Here is a 6,557-nt window from a genome sequence, read left to right on the forward strand (position 1 = left end):
TTTTTAACTTAAAGACTTCATTCCTTTTCATGGCTGCTTAATTTCCACTGTAGGATGCAGAATGATTTTTTTTTTTTTTTGGTAATAAATTTCTTATTTCTGGATTTTTGTGCTGTTTCCAATTACTTTAATTATGACATATGACTCTGCAATGAACATATACCTTGGCACATGTGTTTTTCCTAGAAGTGTAATTGCGGGGGCAAACAGAAGCCATGTTTAATGCTTTTCCTCCACATTAATAAATTCCTTTTATTTTTTTATTTTATTTTTTTTTTTGAGACGGAGTCTTGCTCTGTCGCCCGGGCCGGAGTGCAGTGGCCGGATCTCAGCTCACTGCAAGCTCCGCCTCCCGGGTTTACGCCATTCTCCTGCCTCAGCCTCCTGAGTAGCTGGGACTACAGGCGCCCGCCACCTCGCCCGGCTAGTTTTTTGTATTTTTTAGTAGAGACGGGGTTTCACCGTGTTAGCCAGGATGGTCTCGATCTCCTGACCTTGTGATCCGCCCATCTCGGCCTCCCAGCGTGCTGGGATTACAGGCTTGAGCCACCGCGCCCGGCCAATAAATTCCTTTTAGAAGACTGTACAGGTATGAATTTGAAGGTAGTACTCGTTTTCCCATATTTATGCAGCATTAGCATTTTATCTTTGCCAATGGTATAGGTGAGAAAATGTTTCATTGTTGATTTGTGTCTCTTTAAAACCTGGTGAGACTCCTTTTCCATGATTACAGGCTATGTGGATTTCTTATTTTGTGAATTCTCTATTTATGTACATCTTTGGATGGTTATTTATTAGAGCTGCATTGCCTTAATAATTGTAACATTAATATAAATCTTAATTTTTTTTTTTTTTTTTTTGAGACAGAGTCTCACTCTGTTGCACAGGCTGGAGTGCAGTGGCACAATCTGGGCTCACTGCAACCTCCACCTGCCTCCCAGGTTCAAGCAATTCTCCCACCTCAGCCTCCCGAATAGCTGGGATTACAAGCATGTGCCACCACGCCCAGCTAATTTTTGTATTTTTCGTACAGACAGGGTTTCAGCATATTGGCCAGGCTGGTCTCAAACTCCAGACATCAGGTGATCCACCTGCCTCAGCCTCCCAAAGTGCTGGGATTACAGGCATGAGCCACCATGCTTGGCCTAAATCTTAATTAAAAAAAAAAAAATATATGTGTGTATATATATATACACACACATATATATCTTTTATATATATATCATATATACACACACACGCATATATATATATATCTCTTTACCCCATGATCTCCAATCTGAAGACAGAGAAATTCGCATGAAAGAGGCACACTCAGGGTGGTCTGAGGGCAGAGCCCTGGCGTGGGCAGTGGGAGTTCACGCTCCTGGCCAGCTTTGCAGCTCTCCTGCTGGGAGCACTCAGGCAGGGCATCCACTTGGGCTTCTGGGAGCCTCTGCTTCCTCCTTCGAGGCCTGTGGCTTTCAAAATCTTAAGATGGAATCCCACCATGATAGCCCAGTGTTTCTCAATCCTGGCTGCCCTGTTGAAAAACTGGAGGAACTTTAAAAATACATACCTCTTCTCAGTCCCCAGAGATACTGACTCAATGCCTAACTTAAAAAGCTGCTCAGGTGGGCACAGTGCCTCACACGTGTAATCTCAACCCTTTAGGAGGCCGAAGTGGGAGGATCGTTTGAGCCCAGTAGTTCAGGACCAGCGTGGCCAACAGGGAGAGACCCCTGTCTCTACATAAATAATAAAAAATATTAGCCGGGTGTGGTGGTCCACGCCTATGATCCTAGCTCCTCGGGAAGCTGAGGAGGGAGGACCGCTTGAGCCAGGAGGTCAAGGCTGCAGTGAGCCAGATCGTGCCACTGTGTTCCAGCCTGGGCAACAAAGCAAAACTCTTGTCTGAAATAAATAAATAAATAAACAAAAAACAACACAAGAAAGAGAGAGAGAAAGAAAGAAAAGAAGGAAGAAAAAAGAGAAAGAAAATTAGAATGGGAAGAATTTCAGTTTTACAACTGTAACTGATAATTTTAAATGTATATTTATTGTAAAATAAAACCCGGATACATAATCCAATGGATCCAATGTACGGCTTAACTAATTACTACAAAGTGAACTGCCTCGGAGACCAAGAAAAAGAACTTTGCCAGCCACAGCAGAAGTCTCTCCACGCGCCCCACCCCAGTCACTCCTTCCTCTTCCATAAGTAGTCATCCTTATTCTGACTCACAGGACGCACTGATTGCATTTTTAGCAGCAAGTCCGCTGGAGGTGGGAGTCGCTCGGGGAAGCTTCTAGGGCTGTCAGGGCCCATTCCCTCCGCTAACACCCCTCTCTCCCCAACCCTCAGGTTGCGCAAGACCTCTCCGGCCAGACCCCTGGGGCGGGCTCAGCAGTCCTCCTCCACGCTCAAGATGCAGTTTGATGTATCCGTAGAGGACGCAGTTTCAAGTTTCTCCAGATAGAGAAGCGAAAGAGGATCCGAAACCGCGCTTCACGTCGCTCTGGCAGAAAGCAGAAGCGCGGGGTTGAGGGCGCAGACCTGGGCAGAGGAGAGGCGCGCAGGTCTGCCGGGACGCAGCGCTGGGCGCGCGGTGGCGCACTCGTGGCCTGACGCATCCGCGAGATTGCACGCGGCCACGCGGGGGCCCGGAGCGGGCTGGGGCGTGCGCGGGCAGCGTCGAGGGGCCCCTTGGGGGTGGGGATGGGGGGGTGAGGGGCAGTCGAACTAGGGAGAGAGTCTGTGGAAGGGCTCAGTTGTCACTTCACACCTTTCCCCGGTGTTTATTGATCTTTAACTCTCTCTCTCTCTCTGTCTCTCTCTGTTCCCTCTCCCCTTCCCTCCCCTCCCCTCCCCTCTCCTCTCCCCTCTTCTCTCCTAGCTCTCGTCTCCTCTCCTCTGCTCTGCTCTCCCTCTCACCCCCCCTTCCTGTCCACCCTTTGGGGTCATCTCTTCCAAGAAACCACCCGTCTCTCCCAGCCCATAGGAAATTGTCTCTCCTGTGAGCTTATCCAGCCTCAGCGGTTCTCATCCATGCCGATACCGGTCGCTTGTGGAACCCTGTAAGAGCTCCTCCCTCTCCCTGTAAAATGGGGATAAGGTGGGTGATGCTGAGGCCAGCGCCGGGCACACTCACCCTCACCTTCTTCCTGAGAGAGGAAGGAGCCTGGAGACCTGGATTCCACCTCTGCCCCCAACCCCCACCACAGGCTAGCCCTGCCACCACCTGCTGGTTCTTTGGGCAAGTCACCCCTTCATTGTACTTCCATTTCCTCAGCTCCAAAATGAAGGAGGTGAGCCCAGTGTGGTGGCACCTGTAGTTCCAGCTACCTGGAGGCTGAGGCAGGAGGATCGTTTGAGCCCGGGAGGTGGAGGTTAGAGTGAGCGGAGATCTTGCCACTGCACCCCAGCCTGGGCAACACAGCAAGACCCTGTCTTTAAAAAAAATTCATAAAAAATAGAAATAAAATGAAGGAGGTGAACAAACTCAGGAATTTTGTATGAATGCCATAATGATCACATTAGAAGGAAGTAGCTTTCCTTCTCTCTTTTTTTCAATCTTGTGCAGATTTTCTTCTAAGCCCCAGCTTCCCCTCTGCCCTCTGCCCCCCCTCCTCCCTCCCTACCATCCTCCAGCTCCCCAAAGCCCTCCCAATTTGAGCCTCCTTTGGAAAACATCTCTGAGGATGGTACTGTGGGTATCGGTGACTAAGGGGCTCCAAGGACACCCCTCTGGGGGATTTCTGAAATAATGAGGAAGTCCATTTCCAAAGTCATGGGAAATCCCAACTGGGCCTCCCAGACAGTTGGCCACTGAGTCTGTCCCTGAAGGATCTGCTTGACTTGCACAGTCTTAAAGGCATCGTGTCGGGTTTTTTAACATAATTTCAGTTAGTAGCCAACAGTTCAGATCAAGGGATCACACGGCCTGTTTGACCTGTTCTTGCAGGGTCACGCATGCTCCACTGAGCCGTGGGAAGTGTCCACAGCCAGCCATGGGAGCCCTGTGGGTTCTGAAGCTGACATTTCTGCTTTAGGTGCCTTAAGCTGAAGAAATGCATAGTAGAAGGAATTGGAGTGCAGGTGAGTGCAGTAGGGGAAGTATTTTGCCATCAGAAACCCTAAGCCTCTATGGACAAGAAATTCTGCAGAGGCAGACTGGCCTTGACCCCGGAAATGTCGCATTGGACTCCAGACCTTGCTTTTCCTCATCTATACAATGGTTGATCAGACTAGTGGTCTTTTTTTTTTTTTTTTAGAACAGAGTCGCCCAGGCTGGAGTGCAGTGGTACGATCTCGGCTCACTGCAACCTCCGCCTCCTGGGTTCAAGCAATTCTCCTCTCTCAGCCTCCCAAGTAGCTGGGACTACAGGTACACGCCACCACACCCAGCTAATTTTTGTAATTTTAGTAGAGATGGGGTTTCATCATATTGGTCAGGCTGGTCTCAAACTCCTGACCTCAGGTGATCCACCTGCCTTGACCTCTCAAATTGCTGGGATTACAGGCGCGAGCCACCGCATCCGGCTGAGATTAGTGGTCTTTAAGGGGCCTGTGGACTCAGCAGTTTAGACATTTTAGGGCCTGTGCACTTCCGCGGTGATGGTTTCTTGTTTTGTCCTCACTCAGAGGGCACATTCCTCAGGCTGGTGGTGTGGGCCATTGTCCTAGAGTCCCTGGGGCCAGGCCCTACCATGAATTCTACCTCTTTCCCTTGAGCCCTTGTCCCTCCCTCCATGCCATGACTTGGCACCGTTCCTGCCTTTGCAACACTCCACGGGCGCCTCCTCCTCTGACCTTTCAAACTTTCCTGCCTTCAAACTCTGTCTGCCCACACCTCCCTGCCTTCCACTCCATGTTTCTGCCTTCTCCCTCAGCCCACAGATATTACTGATCATGGTTGCCAGCCCTATGTTAGGCCTGGGAATTCAAGAGAGAATTAGAGCCCTCCGTGGACTCCCAGCTCTACTAGGGAGAGAGACCCACAAATAGGGATAGAGAGGGGTAAATGCTTCAGTGGGTGAGTACAGGGCCTGCGAGGCCACTTAGCTCAGACTGAGGGAGTCAGAGAGAGCTTCCTGGAGGAGGCAGTATCTGAAGTGAGAAGCGGAGGGAAGTCCACCAGGCACACAGCAGGTCAGGGAGAGTGCTCCAGGCTGAGGATATGGCATATGTGAAGGCCCAAGGAAAAGCAGAGCATGAAGCATGCAGGCCCTGGAGGGGTGAAGCTGCACCTGGGGAGGTCCTGTCCCAAGGCTGAGAGCAGGTTTAGGAGTCTGGAAAAGCTGCATCCCCTGCTGTCTCCCTCACTATTCAACTCCTTCTAGGCCTGCCATTCCCCAGCTCTTTGAAGACAAGATCATGCAGATACTTTTCAGCACACACGTCTGGTCTCCCTGGCAAGTGCCCAGCTCTGGGCCTGTACCCTCCCAGCAGCGCCACCCAAGGTGGCCAGCCTGAGCTCATGAGCTGCTCACTGGGGTCCCTCCCCTGACCCTAACCCTGCTTCAGTCACCCACTAAGGAATCCCTGGCATGCAACATGTCCTTGGCTCCAGAGGGGTTAGATCCATGGGACTCCAACAGGCAGAGCTGCCCCTTGTGGCATTTTGAGTACTCGTGGGGACGGTTTGGGTTGTTGCAGGGATGTGGGAGGCACTGCTGGCATTTGGGCCAGAGACTAGGATGGCTGAACATCCTGCAATGCTCAAAGCTACCCTTTTGGACAAAAAACAAAAAACAAACAAAAACTGTTCTAAGTATTCTGATTTTCAAATGTCCCTTCTGTAGCGTCCCCTAGTTTGTTCTACTTTCTTTCTGTGTCCTGACCGAAAATCAAGAGTGCCTTGACTGCTCCGTGACCCAACCAGCTGCAGGGCTTCCCAGCAGGCTTGAACCCAAACCAGGGCCTCGAACATTCCCAGGCACTGAAAAAGATGTCTAAGTTATTGCCCAAAACCCTGAATGAAACTGGCCCCAGCCTTGAGCCCAATTCCTTAAAGCCTCAGAAAAATTCCACACCCTGATCCCATGGCTGTGGACACACCTAGGTGGACCTCCCTTTCTCTCCCGGCCACCGGAGGATGTGCACGGCCCCGTGGAAGTGAGCTCCCCTAATAAAAGCCTGGACTCATCACACTGGCGCTTCGTGCTTCTCTCCTTGGAATCCCAGCGGGCCCCCTTCAGGATGATTCAGGTACTCCCTTGTGGGAACTCCCCTGCCACCACTTTTGGGGCAATCCTAGCTGAGGGCTGGGGGTGAAACAAGACACTTTCACATATTCGTGTCAGTGAAAAACTAAACTCCGTTTCACACCTAACCACGAGGTATTTTTGAATATTTTATTTCATTTTTTATTTATTTTATTCTATTTTTTGAGATGGAGTTTCGCTCTTGTTACCCAGGCTGGAGTGCCATGGCTCGATCTTGGCTCACTGCAACCTCTGCCTCCCGGGTTTAAGCGATTCTCCTGCCTCAGCCTCCCAAGTAGCTGGGATTACAGACATATGCCACCACACCTGACTAATTTTATATTTTCTTTTCTTTTTTTTTTTTTTTTTTT

General features: G+C 50.2%; 1 long non-coding RNA gene across 1 annotated transcript in view; it reads left to right on the forward strand.

Moving 5' to 3' along the window:
- Positions 1–2,223: 2,223 nt before the first annotated feature.
- Positions 2,224–6,557, forward strand: part of LOC111537769 — a 19,993-nt gene continuing 15,659 nt past the window's right edge. The window contains exons 1-4 of the long non-coding RNA XR_002730112.1: positions 2,224–2,265; positions 2,345–2,559; positions 3,945–4,078; positions 6,045–6,190. This is a non-coding gene — a long non-coding RNA (uncharacterized LOC111537769). The remainder of the gene's footprint in view (positions 2,266–2,344; positions 2,560–3,944; positions 4,079–6,044; positions 6,191–6,557) is intronic.

Source organism: Piliocolobus tephrosceles, chromosome 9, assembly GCF_002776525.5.
Source record: "Piliocolobus tephrosceles isolate RC106 chromosome 9, ASM277652v3, whole genome shotgun sequence".
Lineage (NCBI taxonomy): Eukaryota > Metazoa > Chordata > Mammalia > Primates > Cercopithecidae > Piliocolobus > Piliocolobus tephrosceles.